This window comes from Mesocricetus auratus, unplaced genomic scaffold, assembly GCF_017639785.1.
Source record: "Mesocricetus auratus isolate SY011 unplaced genomic scaffold, BCM_Maur_2.0 Super-Scaffold_100691, whole genome shotgun sequence".
Taxonomy (NCBI): domain Eukaryota; kingdom Metazoa; phylum Chordata; class Mammalia; order Rodentia; family Cricetidae; genus Mesocricetus; species Mesocricetus auratus.
The window spans coordinates 569206-591106 of NW_024429267.1; the positions used below are offsets into that span (position 1 = coordinate 569206).

The 21901-nt window shown below is 46.2% G+C and overlaps 1 protein-coding gene across 2 annotated transcripts in view; it reads right to left on the minus strand.

Moving 5' to 3' along the window:
- Thsd4 (thrombospondin type 1 domain containing 4) overlaps nucleotides 1-6690 on the minus strand; it is a 544450-nt gene extending 537760 nt beyond the window's left edge. For both annotated transcript variants that reach the window (XR_005874742.1, XM_013117385.3), the window contains exon 1: nucleotides 6588-6690. The gene's annotated coding sequence lies outside the window, so the exon portion shown is untranslated. The remainder of the gene's footprint in view (nucleotides 1-6587) is intronic.
- Between the last annotated feature and the right edge of the window lie 15211 nt (nucleotides 6691-21901).

The following is a 21901-nucleotide window of genomic DNA, read 5'->3' on the forward strand; positions in this document are numbered from 1 at the left end:
TCTTACTGGTTATGAATAAAACACTGATTGACCAGTAGCCAGGCTGGGCTGCCAGACGAGGAGAATGCTGGGGAGAGAAGCTGCCAGAGGAGATGCCATGTAGCTACCAGGAGGACAGGACACCAATTCTCCGGTAAGATAAAACCATGTAGAAATACATAGATTAGTAGTTATGGGTTAATAATTAAGAGAGAGCTAGCTAGTAAGAAGTAAAATGTCTCTTGTCAATTCTAGAGTTTATATATTATCCTTCTGAGGTCTTTGATGGAATTGAAGACAGATAGTCATAGTTATGGTTTTCCTTAGTTATGATAAAAGATAAGTTACATATAAAACTTTAGACTCACAAAGATAGGATAGATGATAGAATATTTTCTTTAAATTTTGCCAAATGTTTATGGACTAAATATTGTTAACTATAGTTCTTGCTTGATAGCTGTTTTGTTACATATAATTTTACTGTGTTAAAATTAAAACCTTTCTTTTATTTAGACAGAAAAGAAGAGATGATGGGATATGTCCTCCTGTATATATGTCTTATTGGTTGATGAATAAAACACTGATTGGCAGCCGGGCAGTGGTGGCGCACGCCTTTAGTCCCAGCACTCGGGAGGCAGAGGCAGGCAGATCTCTGTGAGTTCGAGACCAACCTGGTCTACAAGAGCTAGTTCCAGGACAGCCTCCAAAGCCACAGAGAAACCCTGTCTCTTAAAAACAAAACAAAACAAAACAAAAAAATAAATAAAACCATTGATTGGCCAATAGCCAGGCAGGAAGTACGGGGGGGGGGCGTGGAGTACCAGACAAGGCGAATTCTAGGGAGAGGAAGGCAGGAAGAAGCCACCAGGGAGACGCCATGCTGCTGAAGGAGTAGTGTGCTGGATTACAGGTGAGCCACAGCCTCATGGCAATACATAGTTTAATAGAAATAGATTAATAATTAAGAGAGAGCTGGCCAGAAAGAAGCCTGAGCCATCAGCCAACAGTTTATATTTACTATAAGCCTTTGTGTGTTTATTTGGGGCTAAACAGCTGCAGGACCAGCCAGGACAGAAACTGTCTATATCATTCAAACATACCAAAAACATATATAAGCATATACAAAGAAAAAAACCAGATCACTAGAGAGAGCTGGTATACTATGCATATATGAGAAATAGAGTCTTGCTTTTGGGTTTGTTTGTTGTTTGTTTCATTCACTAACTGGTTCATTTGTTCCCAGAATACCCATTTTGGAGCAGGACCCAAGGGGAACTCAAATGTCACTCTGCTGTACACTTGCTATGTGGGCCTCCACTGTGTGAGCTATGGAACAGGATAATGTCTGGCTGACCTTAAAGGACATGAATTCACACAGGTAAAGGCAGTGCCTGATGTGGGGTCTGTGCACAGCAGCTCCCTCTCTCTCAGCTGGAGAGGACACCACTGCACTTGAAGCAGAATTAAGACCTGGGCCTGACTCCAGCATCACATGTGAAACATGGGTGGACAAGAGTCTGTTCTGGATTCTCCAGGGAGCTGAAAGCTGCATTGCCAGTACACACTGGTAATGAGACTTCAGACCTTACCCTGCAGGGCTGGGGATGTAGCTCAGTAGTAAAGCACTTGCCTGGCATGCCTGATCAGGCCCTAGGTTCAATCCCTAGTACCACCAAACAAGAAGGAAACAAAACAGTAAAAACAAAACATCTGCATCGTGGCTCTGCCTGGCACTCACCCTATAACTAGCAACAAGCTCTTCATAGCTCCTGGGAGACTTCACACCCATCAGGGGGATTGGTCTTCCTATCAAACATTAGGTAAGTGTAACTTATCAGCACCAATCCAGGATGAGGTGATAGGAGCTCAGGAAAGCCTAGAATAGGGAGCAGTGCCTGGGCTTGCATCCAGGCCAGATGGCCTCCACAACCCCTGCTTTTGCCATCTTTTCTACTCTCATCCACTTGGCCTGGGGCTCCTGGGTCACAGCAAAGCTAGCAATGAGCAGAGAAGAGCAGAACTGGCTTAGGCCACCAGAGGTCCAGGCTGACATCACTGTCCAGCTCACCAGCAAAGCTAGCATGAAGGCAGAAAGTAAGGGCTGGAGGTCTAATCAAAGGGGCAGCAGGAGGCCATGGGCCCAGCAACAGAGGGTGGAACCAGAATTTAAAGCATGCAGGGTCAGGGGTCAAACGAGCCAGATCAATCAAAGAGTTAAGTCGCTTCACAGAAGTGAGCCCTGGAGGAGGAGGAGGAGGAGGAGGAGGAGGAGGAGGAGGAGGAGGAGGAGGAGGAGGAGGAGGAGCACATGGTCTAAGATTCAAGGGGATAGGTGAGAATAAAAAGAGAGCTAAGACTGAAATGGCCTGGGTATGAGCCTGGGGCTGCTGGAAACATTTTACACTGTCACAAATCTCCCCTATGTTGTATGCTGCACTATTAATGATACCCATTTTATAGGTAGGAAAAAGGTAACACAGCGGTTAAAGACCTTGTTTGAAGCCTACAGTGTGCTGAGACCTAGGCTGGGACTCAGGGAGCTGGTTCTGGAGGGCTTTCGCCTTGTTTTCTATACTCACACACACACACACACTTTTGACATAGGAGTGGACAGGACTCCATTGTGGAGAGACAGTGTGTAGCCCAGGGGCAAATGCCTTCTTTGTTTATCTTCCTGGAAATGACAGGCTGTTGGAGAAACTGTTTCAGGAGAAAAAAGCATGCTCGGTAACTGCAAATTTGCCACTTGCTGATACTATCAGCAGCTTTCCAAGGAGACAAGTAGGTAGTCTCCCAGCAATTGATGCAGCCCCGAGCAGCGGAAATTAATCATCTCTTCTCATGATCTCGCCTCAAAGAAAATGATCACAGAGTCAAGGCCCACAGCCATCCCCACAGTAGTCGGACGCGTGGCTGCATCCCTGCCATAAATCAAAGGCGATGCCCAGCTTTTCATCAGATGCCTGAAGATAATTCCCCTGCCAGGATTGGGAGGACCATAGCTAAAGGGTTAACATCTCATTTCCTCTTGTCTTTCAAGCCTTAATCCCCATCCTGAGCTGGGTGCATTCCAAGCCCACCTGGAGCAGGTCAAGACCAGCCTCCAGCCCCTGACTGGTCCTTCATTTCCCCTGGCAGGAGATTAGATGAGGCACCCATTAATCACTCATTACCTCTGTCTTCCCTGCTGGTCAGGCCTCGGGCAGCCTGCCAAGGGGCCTGGAGAGGGTGCTTGTGAGCTGTCCAGTGCCACCCTCCTGGGGACAAGACACAAGAGGCACAAGCCTGGCTCAGGACTCCATGGACCACACCCAAGCAGAGGGAAGACACTGCCTATCTTCCTCCTAAGCCGGCCACATGGCTCCCAGAACACAAGCTTGACTGGAAGATTAGGGAAAGAAAGAGAAACAAACTACAAGTGGCCACTTTCCCCAAGACAGCAATCACCAGGGAGAAACACTGCTGCCCACCTGCTGTTTGTGCCCTTTAGAGGACCCAGGGGGAAACTGGACAGGAAGTGGAGAGAAGACAGACGGGATGCCGGCTGGATGATTACCATAGTACAGCTGTGTGTTCAATGGCTGAGTTGGAGCACAGCACAGTAAATTGGAAGTGACCCTGAGTACCTACTATGTGCCAAGGCTTTGCCTAAGGGCCTTCAAACCCACACCAACCTCCAGGCCTCATTATTCCATTGTTGTATATGTGAAGATGGGATTGGGGGAAGGGAAAACAGTAAGAAACTGTTATGAGAATCTGTCATGGGTCAGCCATCACTCTAGGGAAGGACAGTGGCCTGGCCAGCCCTATTTGGAAGATTCCAGTCCAAGTCGTACCCCCATCAGCTTGGGGTTTTCAAACCAAGGCTTTCTGATCTTTCGTCCTAATGCTTGTTCAGACCATGGGTTGAAAGAGCCAGGCTTAGATGCTTTCAGGAAGGGCGGACAAGAAAGATGTGCTGTGCTTTCAAAGGCCCCTTTAACAACAACAAAAAGTGGCGGTGGGGGACTCTCCTGAACTCACAACTGCCCACTACTCACTCGTTAAGGTCACAGTTAAGGCCCTCTGCTAAAAATTAAGTAAGTAAGTATGTAAAAGCCAGACATAGTGATACATGTTTAATACCGGTCCTAGGACAGGCAAACACAGGCATATCCCTAGGACTCAGAATGACATCCTGCGGCCTGTGTGGTACACATTCGTGCATGCACACGAAAGCATGTACACGCACACACACACACACACACACACACACACACACACACACACACATGACTAAGCCAGGCATGGCAGCAGACATTCACAATCTCAGTGTTCCAGTACCTGACACAGGAGGATGGCCAGCTAAAGGTCAGTCTGAGCTACATGTTGAGGTCTTGTTGAGAGACAGAGACAGAGACATATAGTTTCATTCCTGTCAAAAGGCAACCTGGGACTGAGGTCGTCAAAGCTATGTGTGTCAAAGAATCAGTTTCTCCCTCTTCTGCCTCTCCTTGATGTTCTGCTTACACACACACACGGATATTCATATTCGTTCATTCACCCCCCCCCTTGTGTTGTTTCTTTACTTCCATTCTTTCTCCCTGGGTGGTCATTTCTCAGCTACTCTCCTCTCAGCCCCTGGAGGGCAGGGATACTGTCTTGCTCTGGTAAGACCCCAGCACACAGTAATAGTCCCTGGCACACAACGGATGTTCAGAAGGATTTGCTGGAGGAAAATGAAGTGGAAATGAATACTGGGGAGCCATTGTGATTTCTTGCAAGGAGACGTGGTGAAGTCAGAATTTCAGGAATATTAATCTGTCAGCATGAAAGAAGATGGATTGCAATGAAGAGAGCCACCCAAGGCTAGTAGTCAGAAAGGGAAATTGTTACCGTAATTTGGACATGGTAGGGGCAGGGAAATAATTTGAGATATCATGAAAGAATGTGGAAGGGGCTTTGTAATGAATGAGCTATGCATGTAGGGATTGGGATAAGGATGCTAGGGGGCACTTGAACACGATACCAAAGGCCAATAGGGATAAAAGTGGTACCCTGGAGAACAGTGTGGAGGGCAGAGAAGGAAAGGGCCATGCCCAGACTCTGTGGGTAACAGACAAGATTGCTAGACCAAGCCCTGACTTCCTCCCAAACTGTATTCTGTCTTCCTTTGCCACGGCACAGAGGGTGAATGTGAGACCAATGGTGCCATGCCCCGCACTGGGCACGGCGATTACATGCCCAGAGTGAGGCCAACGCAATCACTTGTGTCCGCAGTGGTTCCTCGTGCTCCCATCACCCAAACTCATTCTGCAGGTGGGCCTTTGGGAATTCCCTGCTCCAGGCCTGCAGAGATTTATAGGAAAGCCCCAGGACTCTCATCCGCTTCCTTACATTAATTTTCAGGGTAGGGTTGCATTTGTCAAAAGAATTCAACTATGGTGCCAACAAAAATCTATAGGAATTGAGTAGGGCTATGTTTAAATCACATTTTTTTAATGTTTGCTCCTTTGTACACAGAGAACCAGTTAAGAGTCTCTCAGGTCCAGCAGCTGTGTCACTTCCACCCCTACCAGGCCAGAGACATCAATGATGTCAAAGATAACACTGTGGCTCTCAAAGGTTCGAGGTCTTAGCTGATGTCTGGGCATCTCAGGGGCAAAGGAAGATGGGCATGATCGCTCCTTAGCCTCCTCTCACTTACTCCAAATTCTAATGAACTTCAGCTCCCCAGATCAAAGACTTCAATTCACCTTCTGCCTACAAAGGGGTGAGACACTGTCTGGTGGGGGGGGTGCACTTTAAAGGCACAGAAAACTAGGGGGCTACTTAAAATCTCACTAGACCCATACATAATTCCACGTGCTAAGTGGGTGCCTCGAAATCCTCTTCCGAAGATAAAAGCTGAAGCTATTTCTAAGAAAACGAAACTTCGTTTCCAGATCTCTTCCACTTCAAGGTGAGCAAGTCGGTCAAAAGCTAACTCTTCAATCATAACAGGGCCAAACTTGATGTATCCCACAGCAGCTGCACTTGATGTATCCCAGGCTGACAGGAACGCCAGGTCCCCTTGGGCTAGCAATGACACTGGGTTGCAATGACTAACCAGAGTGGTGGAGGTCCCAGGCTGAGGCTCTGGGGGCACTGACACTCCACCAGCAATCCCAGGCGAAGCAAAGGGAGGCATGTGCAACTCAGGAATTCCCTCTGGGCTGAGCATATCTCAAGAGGCCAGTTCTCTGCTTCCCCCACCCCTAGGTGGCCTGGCCCTAGAGTTAAGGGTCAGAAATGGAGAGTAAGGGCAGAACAGGCTTCTAGAAAACCCAGGAAGAGAAAGGGAAAGAGGAGGGGAGGAGAAGGTGAAAAGGAAAGAGAGGAGAAAGAGTAAAGGGGAAAGGAAGATGAAAGGAAGGGACAGAGAAATGGAAAGAGGAGGGAAAAAAGTTCTTAGAAGGGGAAATAGAATAGGATGGGAAAGTGAAGAGGAAGGGGAAGTGGGAAAGAGGAAGGGAAGAGCAGGTACAACGTCCCAAGCTGCAGCGGGCTCCGATATACCCATGCGCACCAGGCTGTGTGGCTGCCCGGGGCTCCGGACCGCAACGGGCCGGGCTGTGCGATCTGCTCACCTGGCTGGTCCGGAGAGTCTTCAGCCCCGCGTGCTTCCCGAGCGCCGCCGCATGGACGGCCGCCCGCCCCGCACGGGCTCCCGCTGCGCCCCGGCGTGTCGGGTGCGCGGGCGGCAAGCGAGTGGCCAGCGCACGGCTCAGGCGCGGAGTCTGCGGGCGGAGAGCGCGGTCCGCGCGCCCTGCCCTCCCGCGCGGCCTCCCGCTGTCACCTCCAGCCGCCCCTACCGCCCCCTGGCGGCCGCCTAGGGGAGAGCCGGCCCTGGCCCACCCTACCTCCCCAGGGATAAGGGGCCCTTTAAATCAGTGATCTGCTGGACCCTGGGGAACCTCGAGAAGGGGCATACACCAGGAGAGGTAGGAGAGCGGAAGACAGTCTCAACAGAGGCAAGAGGACTGGAGTCTGGAGAGTGATGATCATGGAACTTAGAGGGCGACAGGGCTGGCCAGTTTCGTCAATAAGAGAGCCAAAGGGAAGCAGTGAGGACCAGAGCCTCAAAGAGACTGCCTTCCCCTTAGTCAGCGACTTGTGGGAGGTTAAGGACAGCGTTGAGTATTGAGGAACAATCATGGTGCTGAGACTGGTTTTCAGTGAAGCTTTTCCTTTTGGGCTTCCAGGATTATAGGGCATCCCTAAGAGAAAAACTCCCTGAGAACCAGAACAACTCAGCATGCCTATGTAACATAAGGTCCTCGGGCTGGGCCACAAGCGCCTTTGCCTGCTAAGCCATTGTTGGTCCTATTACCAGTTTCTTGAGTCCAAACACAAGGCTAAAATGTTTAAATTCGACAATTGAAGAGGCATCCAGGCACAGGAGTCCCTCTCCCTTGATGTCAATCAGCCTGTTTGTTTATGGCGACCTCAAAAGCCTGCCTGCAGGGGGTGTTTGGGAAGGGCAGGTGTACCTGTGTGCTAAGGTGGGTGGTGGCAGAATGCAGGCGCCCTACCTCAGAGCCAGGCCACATTAGGGAGTGGGTGTGGTGTACTTTGTGGGAGCAGAAAAAAGGAGAGAGAGAGAGAGAGAGAGAGAGAGAGAGAGAGAGAGAGAGAGAGAGAGAGAGAGAGAGAGAGAGAGAGAGAGAGAGAGAGAGAGAGAGAGAGAGAGAGAGAGAGAGAGAGAGAGAGAGAGAGAGAGAGAGAGAGAGAGAGAGAGAGAGAGAGAGAGAGAGAGAGAGAGAGAGAGAGAGAGAGAGAGAGAGAGAGAGAGAGAGAGAGAGAGAGAGAGAGCGCGCAACAGGAAAGATATCCCACCAAGGAAAAAAAATAACGAAGGGAGCTGGGAAATGTAAGAAGAGATGAAGCCAAAGAGGGAGAGCCAATTTTGAGTGCCTGGCACCTAGGCACAGCTGGGGCTGACTGAGTCCAACTGGTTCAAACAAACACGTTTTGATGAGAGGCACCTGGAGTGAGTGTGTGGTCAGAAGAATCCTGGTGTCAGGTCCAGATCCAGTGAATTGAAACTCTAATTCATTTCATCTATTTAAAACTGATACGCAGGTGACGGCCCACACCTGCAATTCCCACGCTTCAGATGACAGGCCAGGAGGATCAGGGGTTCAAGGTCATTCTTAACTTCATACCTTGTTTGTAGCTAGCCTGGGCTACATGAATTATGTTTCAAATAGCAAAGACAACATAGCCGAGCTTAGTAGTACAAACCTATAATCCCAGTTACTAGGAGACTAAGGCCAGGGGATTGGAAGTTCAAATCCAATCTAAGCAACAGAGTGCAATACTGACTTAAAACCAAGAGTGTAAGCACGGCTTGGCCTGGGTCTATCCCCAGCACCAAGAGAAATAAAGAATTCTTAAACGACAAAGGGCATTTATTAAACAGGATGTGGCCGGACAGACAGCACAGGAGGAAAGGACACCGGTTTCTGCATCGCTTTACTTTTTTTTTTAATTTTAATTTTAAATAGCTTGTTTTACATGTCAATCCCAGTTCCCTCTCCCTCCCCTGCATCGCTTTACTTTTGAAGAAATGTTGGACTTAAAGTTGCAAAGCTAAAAAAGAAAATAAATACTAACCTTATATCCCTCCCCTTGCCTTCCTTCCCCTCCCTTCTAATGTTAACATGTCACATAGCCACAATGTACTGTTAGTGACCAGACTCACCTAACTTAGGCTGGGTCTCAGGAACTGATTCCCATCCATTTAAGAAGTGTCCATTGTTCTGAACATATTTTGCTTACATCATAGATCATTCTCTTTACTCAGCCAAAACTGGTCAATGAGCTGGGCAGATGGCTCAGCATTTAAAAGCCCTTGCTGCTCTTCCGGAGATCAGAGCTCAGTTTCCAGCACCCATATTGGGTAGGTCACAACCGCTTGTGACTCCAGCTCAGGGGCATTTGACACCCTCTTCTGGCCTCTGTGGGCTCTGCACACACATGGCAATCATTCATGCAAGGATACTCATACACATAAATAAAAATATATCTTTAGAACAAACCCCAGTCATTATAAGCTGAGCTATTTATGTAAGAGCACTTTAATTGTCTGTACTAGAGTAGTACGCTTCCCTTTTCCCACGAAGTGTTTACTGTCAGTCCTGTTACACATCTCCTTATCAACACATGTATGTATGCATGTACGTATTATGCATGCATGCATATATGAACATATGTACGTGTGTATGTATATACATACGTACAAATGTATGTGTAAGATGTGAAGGATTTTGTTCTCCTTTATGAAATAAACTACTCACCCAGACCCAAAGACTAGGTAAAGAAAGGCAGGTGCTTCAAATTGCAGTCATAGGCCAGCTGAAGCCATTTAGCCCTAGTGTCTGCCTACTATGTCAATGCCATCTGTATGCAACATCGTGGGTAATGGGACATACCACCTCCTGAAACAGCCCTTACTGTTGGTTGAAGCTCTCTGTTAGAAGGCCCCTTTCAAATTTTTTGTGGGGGAGGTGTTCAAGACAGGGCTTCTCTGTGTAGCTTTGGAGCCTCACCTGGAATTCGATCTGTAGACCAGGCTGGCTTTGAACTCACAGGGTTTCCATTCCATCTGAAACATCATGAATGCATAATTATGCTGGGGAAACAGGTATTACATACAGGGGCTCTCCTCCATGTACAGGTGGCTTCTTCCTATGATTTTAGGGGCTACCTCTAGGACCAATGGGTAGTAGCCACAAGAAAAAGGCTTCAATTAAAAATTGAAATGGGTGGGGCAGTGGTGTTGATGACACACACCTATAATCCCAGCACTCAGGAGGCAGAGACAAGCCAGAGAGGAGACAGTGGCAGCATAGCCCAGAGTCAAGTGGCTGGAAATCATTTTACCAGTAGAATGTTTCTTGAGGCCAGACTTCCAAACTCTGAACACACACTTGTGTGAAGTGGTACTTCAGGAGCTGTGTTCCAGAAGAAGCAGAAAGTGTGGTTAGCGGCTAGCATTTAAAGGTGGAAAGAAAACAGACATGCACCTAAACCCCTCATTTCAACCTCCTGCTGAGTCACTAGGATCCATCATGGTTCTTGTAAAGTTCTTTTCATTTTCTCACTTGGAAATGTGTATACACTGTAAAGTCAAGACAGGCTTGTGCTCAGCATGGTTCAAAGGTTGAGCTTGTCTACTTGGCAGAATTTAGAGTCACCTAGGAAACACACCTTTAGTGTGTCTTTAAGGAGCTTAATTAAGGTAGGAGAACTCACCCTGGATGACTGCACATGGGTGATATATGCCATTAGCTGGGTCTCCACATTAAACACAGAGAAGAGAGAAGACAACATTGGCACATTGAGCCAGAATAAGCCCTTTCTTCTCAAAGTGATCAGGGACAATAAAAACAACAACAATAAAGCCTCTTCAAGTGCCAGTAAACTTACTGCTTTAAACTGTTTCTTGGGGGCTCACAAGACAGTTCAACAGGGAAAGGTGCTTGTCACCAAGCCTGGAGACCAGAGTTCGATCCCCAATACCTACATGGCAGAAGGTGAGCACTGACTGCCACAAGGTGTCCTCTGCCTTCCATAAACACTCCATGGTATATGTGTGCTCCCCTAACATAATTAAAAATAAACTATTCACAACTATCTCAGGTTAGATTTTCTCTCCTGTTTACCTCCTTAATTCACCTCTTTTCTTCCTCTTCCAAGGGTCTGGAATAGTAACTTACATTCTGAGCCTGTGTCCTTGTCTATGGCTGGCTGCAACTTCACCTGTAATGTGTCTACATGACAGACCAGAGACTAATTTGTCTGCAGCCAGTCTCTGGGGTCACGGTGTATGTGTGTGTGTGTGTGTGTGTGTGTGAAGGTATTTAGATCAGCTGTCAGGGGACTGTCGGGGATTCCCATGAAGTGTCCCAGAGGCTTCAAGCACACCTCGAGTTATCTTGCTCTGCCCTTTCTATTTCCATCGCTCTCTCTTGCCCACATCCTGTCAGCAGAGATATCCAAGTGGCCTTACCTGGTACAGCACGACTTTAGGAATTCCAAACATTCCGCTTATTTCCCTTTTCCCCTCCATCAGCCAGGAGGCAGCCTTCCATCTGAAGCTGCTTCTCACTAAGAGTAGCCATGCTGGAGGGAAGCAGGAAGGGCAAGGTGAGTCCAGTGACCCAAGAAGAGGGGACAGAAGGAGAAGTTTGTTCTAGAAAGAAAGCCACTTACAAGGGCCAGGGGAGACAGAAGCAGCCTGGTGTATCCAGGGCTCAGAGTGGCAAGAGAGAAAAAAGAAAGATGTGAGGCAGGGGGTTAGCTGGGATGACTGGGAAGCTGCTGCCAGGTTAATAATCACGAGATGACCACAACGGTTAGGACCTTGTTTCATCAGAACCAATAGAAGCTGCAGGCTGGGGTAGGAGACCCTGCTGTCCTGGATGGTGAATTAGAGAGTCTTCCAGTGAAGAAGGGCGAACAGCCTGAAGTGGTAGCTGCCAATCAACAAATAGAGACATGTATGGTTTTAAATAATGGAGAAAACTGTTCTGTGCTAACCCATTCCATGTCAGCAATGCTTATGACCATTTCTGAATGTTGTGTCATTTCCAGACAAATAAAAGAAATCCCAGTAGAGATGGCACTAGGACCCTTTGTTTTTGTTTTTTTAAAATATATATTCAAAGTAATGCAAAAAATGTCCACAATTCTCTTGTAATGAAAATACTCAGGGCAAAATAAAAGAAATCCATCATTATAAAGGAATGTTGTTTGCCTTCCCCTGCTTCCTGGGAGACTCTCCTAATAAGGCCTCATCCTTCACCCATTGCACAGTGCCTCTTGTACCTTCTGTGGTCGTACGGCAAACCCCCAAGACAACCAGAGGGGTGGCAGCTCCACCAACGAGCAGTTGCTGTGTTTGAAGCTAACCAACTTACATTGCTGGGAATTACTATCACCTCGGCCTCATTGGCAATCTTCCCTCTTTAGCAAACTGGCTTTCCCATTGAAGGGATGATGTTTAGTCAAGTCTGTGAGATTCAGCAAAGCCAACAGGCACTGGCCAAGTGCAGCTCATGTGGGAAACCAAGGCACTGTAGACCAGGAAGACAAGTGGTGTCTGAGTTGATAATTTCTCCTTGCCTTAAACACCTCCAACCCACCTCACTTCCAAAGACCGGTTACTGTGGCCACAGTGACACCCCACTAGACTTGACTGCCCTGGTGTAAATGTTGTTTTTTGTATGCAGCTATGTGTGTGCATGCAGAGATAGGGGTTAACTTTGGGGTTATTCCTCAGGAACCATCCACCTTGGTTTTTAATTTTAATTTAATTTTCTCTTATTTTATTTATGTGTTTGGGTGTTTTGCCTGCACTTATGTCTGTGTATCACATGTGTGCCTGGTGCCCACAGAGGCCAGAAGAGGGTGTTAGATCCTTTGGGGCTGGAGTTCCAAACAGTGAAGACGCACCATGTGAATGCTGGGAATCAAACCCAAGGCCTCTAGAAGAGCAGCCAGTGCTCTTAACTCCTGAACCACCTCTTCAGTCTCTTTCCCATCTTGGTTTTTGAGACTGGGTCTCTCACTGAGACCTGGGACTCAGGAATCCACCTATCTCTGCCCCACCAGCACTGCGATTACAAATGTAGGTCACCACACCTGACTTTTGCATGGGTGTTACAATGGTCCTCATGCCGGCTGTTGACAAACTATTTCCCTGGGCCCCTCTGCTCTTTTTCACCCTTTAATATTTCCTGTCTACAGCTCTGTCCTTGAAGCTGGAAAGCCACTGTTTATAAGGAGCAGTTTGGTGTTAGACAGTTGAGTCTTGAAACCTAGCCATCTACTATAGAAAAACACGCACACTACAGCTGTGTTTGCCTCATCGGTACAATGGGAGACGTGTAACTACACCTGTTGGAAGAAAGAAATGTTGCTCACACATCTTCTGAAGCCCTTTCCAGCTCTCAGATCTATCACTGGCTCAGAAAATGCATGAGGGAAATTACATGGCTCGTTGTGGATCCATCTGGGAAAACATGACATACACAGAGAAGTATGTGACTTCTCTTTTTTCAGAAAACATTTCAAGCTGCATTTGAAATCACTTCTTTCATTCACCACAATGTGGAAGATTGCCATATAACCGCAATGGCACATCAGGGCTGCAGGACAAAGTCCCCCACATGTCTTGCTCATGGACCAAGCTCCCTTGCTTACTGATTTGGGGAGAGTCACAGAGCTCCTGTTGAGGACTGATCCTGAACAGCTCTTATATTTCCTTTGAATCAGATGCCTGTCCAAAACCACAGGATCATGTCCAGGACCAGCTTCTTCCTAAGTCCATCTTTTCCCATTTACATTCATGGAATCCTAGAAGTAAGAGAGTTTTTCTCTTAATCTTTATGTAGTCCAGGCTAACCTTAAACTCATGCCAATCCCCTTGTATCTTCCTAAGCACTAAGATCACAGACATTTGCAGCTACACTCTACTACTAAAAACCTTAAATTTAAATACAATACACATTTTTTGCTTTGTTTTTGAGTGTGTGCATGTGTGAATGCATTATTTTCAAGACAGGGTTTCTCTGTGTAGCCCTGGATGTGTGTCCTGGAACTCACTCTGTAGATAGGTTTGGCCCCAAACTCAGAGATCTGCCTACCTCTACCTCCAAAGAGCTAGGATTAAAGAAGTGTACCACCACTGCCCAACTAAACCTGGGTATTTTCAGGTAAATGTAAAAAATACTTTACCTAATCAAGTTACTTGTTTTCTTTCTTTGAGAGTAAACTAAAAAAATACCAATGGATCTCTCTCTCTCTCTCTCTCTCTCTCTCTCTCACACACACACACACACACACACACACACACACACACACACCACACCAGCTTTGTTCCCTAGGCTTCTACGTGTGTTCCTGAAGAATTTTGATGCCCAAGAAGCATTGTTTTCTTAAAACCTGGAGCCCAGCAACTGAGCTACTTGGGTACCACCTCACCCTGTGGTGTCTCCCTTCACAATAAGCAGTACCTGTCCTATCTCTGTTGATCAGCAAGCTGTTAGTTACCAAGCATGGGCATCTTTCCTGACAAACTATCAGACTTCCATGAAGAAAGCTGATGTCCCTTTAAAACACTGTTAACACACCTGCATGAGGAAACAGCCAAGGTCACCAAGTCACTCTGACTCATTCCTTCAGGCCACCTAGAATAAACTTTGTTCATTATACTACACTCTGCCCAGAAGCATTTACATCTGTTGTCTCTTTCTTCTGAACATGAGCTCTTATGACCTTAAGAAAGTATTCAACAACCTCCCTTTTTGAACAGTGATACTTGTCCTTATGCTGAGCATGCTCAGAAAGGTGCTTGCCCCTACATGCACCTTCCTTTATGTACAAGCTCTTCAATAAATTCCCACATTAAGAGGAAATAACCCCACTGTTCTTATTTACTGCGGGTAATAAAACTTCTGGTTTGTGGATGCCAGTAGACAAGGTAGAGACCCCTGCATTGTCCCCACAGGCATCAAGACAAGTCTCCTAGGAGTGGAAGGATAGACACAAGGCTGTCAAGTGACACAGACAAAAAACAAAGCAATGGGGTGGAGGGACAGCTGGGGTTACTCTGGGCTCTAACCGTGTGACCTTGAGCAGACACTTAACCTTGCTGAGCCCCAGAAGTCGCTGAAAAGAAGGCTAAGTTAGGTCTAACTTGCTGCTAGTTTTGCTCCAGTAGAGATGTGGAAACAAATTCTGATGCCCTTGACTTTCCTGTAGAGCATCCTAAGTGTTATGATAAAATCACAAGGGGAACCTTGGAGGATTCCACGACAGACAAGGGTGACCGATGCCAGGGACAAACATGTTAGACAGACAGAGCTTAAGTGAGAAGTTTTATTAGAAAGAGGGGAAAGAGAAAAGAGGTAAAGAGACACAGAGACATAGAGAGTACAGAAGAGAAGAGGGAGACAGGAAAAGTCCTGTCTGCCCCAGGGGAACAGCAGGAAAGAGGAGGGGGGAGTGTAAGTGGGCACCGGTCTGTCTTTTAAAGGCGTCCTGAGGACCTGGGCTGACCAGGGGACTGCCTGAGTGCATTCTGCCTGGTGACAGGGGCAGGCCAGCATAATCCTGAATCCGTACACTAAGTCTGAGGAGCCCCGCTGTATCCTTGGTGTGCTTAGCTATACTGCCATTCTTGGGTTGTCACAAGACCTTTCTTAAGATGAACAAAGGGCATGGGACCAAGCAGAGAATAAACACAAGCAAGAATAAGCATGACGATCAAGATACAAATGTTTCCTGACTTGGTCTTGTGGATAGAAAATACCACAGAGCGAGGAAAAACCACACATCACCCAATAATCTGTAATCGGATTCCCTCCTTCCTGCAGGTAGTTGCAAGAGGAAGAGGGAAATACATTTTCACAAGATTAACTTTAATTCAGAGGGCAGACTTTTCCTCGTCAACATCTGGAGTTCCCTGGAAGTTAATAAAATCCTCCTCTCCAGAAGGGTCTGTGAAGAGGAGGTGCCAAGTCACAGAAGACACCTGCGTGTGCTGAGAACATGTACCTGTGGTCCTTGCTCGGCTGTGCAAGTACTGAGAGCGTGTACCTGTGATCCTTGCTCGGCTGTGAGTGTGCAAGAGGACATGTGCCTCTTATCCTTGCTCCACTCACTTTCCACGCTTTTGGAAAATCGATTTTATAGAATCTGAGGGTTGTGTTTTTTTCAACACTCAAGTGGTAATAGTGACTCTTGCAGTTTGGATAAGGTTACTTTACAGAGGCTCCCCCACTTCCTCTTCAATGAAAAGAGATTAAAGGTGGTCATGTGATGTGCTTTGGACGAGGAATATGGTTTCTTTGTTTTTTAATTAAAAAACACTGATCAATATACAATGAAATCAGTGTACAGTTTGTGATCTCTGCTCCCAGTAGGGCCAGGACTGTGTGTACCTTGTCTAGCCTTCGTCTCAGAGGCCCGGGATGAGCCCGAAACCTTCAGCCTCTGTTGGCTCTTTTATTGTATTAAACTACGGAGACTGGAATTTATTACTCAACACCATGACTCTTAACAGCTGTTGTTACAATAAAATATGACGGTCTTCATAATAAAGCCTGGCGATCCAATTACTACAAAAGCCACGGCTGCTGTGATTACTAAATACCACCTTTGCCTTTGACTGCGCCACAGATAAAGGCCTAAATGACCCAAAAGGGGAGGTTGGGGAAACTGGCCAGGCTCTGAGGAGTAGAGGCTTCTAGGTAAAAGTAGAGGCATAATTGGGAAAAGTCAGGAGCAAAACCACAGACCCAGGGCCTGTGACGACTTGCAGGGGACACATTTCTGCATGATCTCCTCCCTAGCCTACCCACTCTGTCCTCCCGTCACCATTTTCTCCATCACTCTCCACAACTATTCATCATTGCACCAGGAGTCAGTGTCCAGATCACAGTCAAAGCACAAAGTTACAACTGTAAATTGTAGTTGGGTTTTCATTTGTTGGTTGGTTTTTGTCAACTCTAAAATCTATGCTACGGAGTAGAACAAGTGTTTTGGTTAGTGGAGAAGCGCTGGCTACAGCCAGCAAAGGGTCAGAAGAGAACAACCCCTCATTTCAAAGTTCCTGTCCTCACTTTGACATCAGGGGACAGAAGAATAGCACACCCAGCTGACTGTTAGACATTGGGTTACTGCACGCTAGTCTTCTTTAGTGAAAGTACTAAGGCACAAAGAATGGCATTATAATGCCAGTTGAAACCAGCCTATTTGGGAAAGCCAGCTGTTCTCTCTCCAGCTCCTCAAAGAGCTTGCTCATATGGGACATCAGCACAGACCAGCAGCTCCATCTGGTCATGTGTATGTGCGCTCCTGTGTCTGCCCCAACAGGTGATGCTGGGTGACTTCTCCAATTGCTCTCCACCTGCTTTTGAGATAGGGTCTCTCCTTGAACCTGATAGACTGGCTATGGAGCCATGAAGATCTTTCTGTCTTTGCTACCCCAGGACTGTGGCTACAACATGTGTACCTGGCTTTTTATGTGGGTTCTGGGGATCCAACCCCATGTGATCGTGCTTGCACACAAGTCCCTTTCCCCCCAGAGCTATCTCTCAGCTAGCATCTTCTTTTGAGCTCAATAGGAATGACTCCATCTGTTTGACCTCTGACCTCCATTCTAGATCCCCATTTACCAGATATTTTGGGAGCCTCTTTGAATACAATGTGATGTGTTCAAATATACCAATACCTATCCCACCAAAACCTCAGTTTTTCTTTTTTTTTTTTGAGACATGGATTCGCAATTAGAGCAGGCTAGCATAGAACTACTATAGCCCAGCTTAGTCACAGGATTACAATTCTCCTGCCTCAGTCTCTGAAAGGCATAGAATTACAGGACTGTAACACCACACTTCTCATATCTCACACTGGATAATCTCCAGATCTAGGTGAGAGGCAGTCATCTTTCTGTTTCTCAGGCTCAGCCTCTCAGAGTTCTCATGGCCTTTTAGACCACTGATCCCTGCCCCCCATTAGTATGAAGGGGAACCCTGGAAGCCAGGGAGAAAATTGGGGTAGCATAGACCCAAGTGAGGCTGTGATTCACTCTTGGAGTGAATTCGTTCCTTTGGGAAATTCTCTTTAGGGAGAGTCTCTAACTGCAGAGTCCCAAGACAGGATGATGTGGGTAATATTTGCATTTTGCTCTTGGTTTCAGGCACAAGTTACCAAAAATCTGGAGAGTTCACTAACGAATAGTGGTGCTTCTTGTTATTTGTAGTTGGTCTCTTTTACACACCCAAGTTTAGACTAATGGAATTTCAGGGAGGGCCCCTAAATAGTCTGAGATTAGGACTGATCACTAAGAAGGCCAAATGATTTGAAGGCTGGAACTTTTAGTCTTTCTGAAAACTTGTAGGAATGGGATAGAAAAATCTAGAGTAAGCTCAGACAAGGCTTTGAAAGATGAGATTTGATGAGATTCCAAGTTGGTGAACGAATTCACATGCCAGGAAGATAGCACATCCCTATTCCCACTGACAGGAGCCTGTTTCTCTTAACCTGGCTGTTAATACCCTGTCTGATGAGAATGCAAACTTAAATGGTGTTTCCCTGAGTTCTATTACCCACCCTAGGAAATTGTTGAACCTGAGGAAGACAGTTATGGAAAGCCTGGCCTACGGCTACTAAGAGTTGTGATTGGCATCCAAGTAGAGGCAGTCTTGTGAATCCAAGCCCTATTGCTGCGGTCTGATGCTGACTCCCGAGAGATGGTGCCAGAACTGACTTAACTGTAGCATGCTGGGTTGCTTTAGGCAGAGTTGGAGATCTGCTTATCCCCAAGTCCATATATTTTCTGATAGGAGCATCCTTCATGAGAGTCACCCCTGCCACATCCATCTCTCCCCCTTTGCTCAGTATTCTTATGCTAATGAGCAGCCGTATTGCAATTATGAAGATGGGAGCTGCTGAGTAATCTCTTTTGATTTACAGAACACCTGGTGACCTTCATGTACCATCAACATGAATAATTCTCTTCCTTACTTGTTAAGCCTGCGCATTAACTAACACAAAGCATGATTAACTTGAAGAAAAGTAGCACAGCTGCTAAAGAAGATACAGGAACTAGTCCCAAGAGGATGGTGGATTAAGATGCTCCCACAAGAGGAATAAAAAGGAGGCTCCTGCCTTGGGCAATAAAGACAAATATTGAACATGAAGTCTTACTGCACCTCTTTTCCCTCCTTATAGAAGCCCTGTTAGGGGTTGGGGAGATGACTCAGTGGGTAAGAGCAACGGCTGCATAAGCATGAGGACCTGAGTTCAAACCCCTAGCATTCATGTACAAAATTTGTGTGGCTGTGTGCACAGTTTTAACCCCAGCATTTAAGGAGACAGAGACAGGAGGATCTCTGGGGCTTGCCAGCCTCGCCCCAGGTTCAGTTAGAGACCATGTCTGAAAGCAATAAGGCACAGGGAGGTAGGGCAGATTCTCAGGCTCTTCCATGGCTTCTAAGTACACACATGAGCATGCACACCAGCACACATATGCCCACATGTACCCCCACGCACCCCCACACACCCATACTGTTATGTGAATAAGCTCAGAGAGATGGAATTTTGAGGACAACAGCCCTTCCATTTCAGAATGCTGGCTCTTAGATAAGTCTAATCTCCTTCCCACTGACTCTGCTCCCAGCTATTGCCTTCTGAGTGATGAACAGTCAGGTCCTAGGTCTAGTTAGTTATAGACAATCAGACAATCAGTCTGTTAGTTTCCCTCTGCATGGAGTCCCTAGTCATTTCAGGCTATAAGAATGAGCTATTGGTGTCACTAGAATTTAAGTGAAACTCTGGAAGAGGACAATATATATATTTTAAATAAACTAAGATAATTTCCAACACGCTAGATGACTTTTAATTTGTTATACTATTTATTTTGTCTGCATGAATGTGGATAGGTGAAGAGGGCTGAGAACAGCTTTCCAGACTCAAGTCGCTCCTTCTGTCATGTGGATCTTGGAAGGGTCATCAGGTCATCAGGCTACTCTCTGAGCTGGCTCACCAGTGGTTTAAAAAGCATAAGGAAGCTAGGTACAATGGTATGTGCCTATGGCCCTGGCTACTCAGGAAGCTGAGGCAAGGAGATCACGTGAGCCCAGGATTTGGAGGTCAACCTGGGCAACACATGAGACACTAACTCAAAGACAAAACTGAAATCAGAAGCAAATGAGAGCGCAATTCCAGAAGAGGTGGAATGAGAAAGGATAGCCAATGCAATTATAATCTCTGAAAGAATGAATAAAGTGGCCATGCGTACTAATAAAACAGACTGTAGCAGTTTGACCTGGGAAGAAAAGAATTCAAAACTCCATTCTCCCTCCTCCTCCTCCTCCCCCTCCTCCTGCATTATTGTGTGTATATAACGTATCCCCAAAGGCTCACGTGCTAAGGGCTTAGCCCACAACACGTTTACCTAATTTTTGAGCGGTAGCTAGATCCTGAGGGTTCTAACGTTACTGACAGATTAATCCATTGATGAGTTCATACCTAATGGGGTATTAGGAGACAGGGCTTTGTTAGAGGAAACAAGTCCCTGGAAGCATGTCTATGCCTGGTACTTCTTGCCCCACCCCTTCCTGCCTGCCTCTCTCTGCTTCATGTTTGCGGTGGCCATCATCATACATGTATACACCCATAGCCACAGGAACTCACATGCAAACATACATTACATACAGAGGGGGAAATGAAATAAAAATTAAATGAAACATGACAATATAATCCAAAAGTATTCAGCATATAAAGAACCATTAAGTCCTGATAACGGAAAGAAGCCCACCTGTACCACATTACGTTATCAGACAAAGCATTTGACAGTAGTGAGAATGACCACGCTGCCTTCCTGTCAAGATGAGGCCAGCTCCACATCTGCCTAGTGCGGCCATGTTGATAATGGACTGAACCCCTGAAACTGTAAGCAGGCCCGTCAATTATTGTTTTATTTATAAGTGTTGCCATGTTCATGGTGTTCACAGCAATAGAAAACAAATCAAATGGAAAATTTAGAATTATATGGTCACACTAACTTAAAAGTGTATCGCTGAGTGGAGATGCTTCAGTTAGTACAATGCTTGCTCTGCAAGCATGAGGATTCAAATGGGATCCCAGCACCACATAAAAAGCGGGGTGCAGCAAAGACCTGCTCAGGGTCAAACTAGACAACATCCCAACATGGAAAAAAGGATACACAAAGTCCCACCCTGAAACATGAGGCCCTTTGCAATTGACACCTGGTGGGAGGGGGCAGACCAGTTTCTTACAGTGGAGTGATAGACGCTGTCACAGTCTAGGGCTGGGCCAGTCTAGGAGCAGTCAGCCAACACAAAATGGACTCCATGATTTGTTCTGGTTTTTTTTTTTTTTTTTTGGTTTTTCAAGACAGGGTTTCTCTGTATTGTTTTGGAGGCTGTCCTGGAACTCGCTCTGTAGACCAGGCTGACCTCGAACTCACAGAGATCCGCCTGCCTCTGCCTCCCGGGTGTTGGGATTAAAGGAGTATGCCACCAACGCCAGGTGGACTCCATGTTTTTGTCTGTGATTTTTGTCTTGTTTTGCTCTGTTTGAATATTTTTGCCTCATTATTTTTATTTGTTTTATTTTTTTACTTTGTTTTTTTTTAATTTGAGAGAGAGAAAGCATGAAGTTGAGTGGGTAGGGAGGTAGGAAGGTTCTGGAATGGGTTGGAGGATGGGAAAAACTATGATCAAAATGTATTGGATGAAAAATAGTTTAAATGATAAACAAACAGGAGGGTGCAGCACCTCATATTTGCAATCCCAGCACCGGCTCCTCTGGCTCACAGGCCAGCCTGTGTAATAGAATTGGTGAACTCTAGGTTCAGTGAGAGATCCAATCTAACAAAAAAGTGGAGAGTGATGGAGGAAGACACCTGACATTGACCTCCAGCCTCCACATGGACACACACACATGCGCACACATAATTCACTGAGTGGAAATGAAGTCAAAGATACATCAATAGAAAATATAAAAATGATCTAATCAGAACAATAGAGAAAAACATAAAACCAGAACCTCAGAGACCTGTGGTGGAAAATTGAAGTATCTAATATTTATGTTTCTAGACTGCTGGGGAGAAAGTGGGCAGGTGTTGAATGGGGAAAAATATAAACTATCATGATAGAGTGACTTCCCACAGTTCACAAAACATGTGAACAGAGAAAGTGAAGACGTTCAATGAACTCAAAACTGAATAAAAATATGAAGGAACCCACACATTAGAAATAAAACTGATGAAATCCAAAAACAAAATATTTCTGAAAGCAGTAAATGACTCATTTCACACAGGGAAGCAATAACTCTAATGATTGTACTTTGTTTTCAACAAACT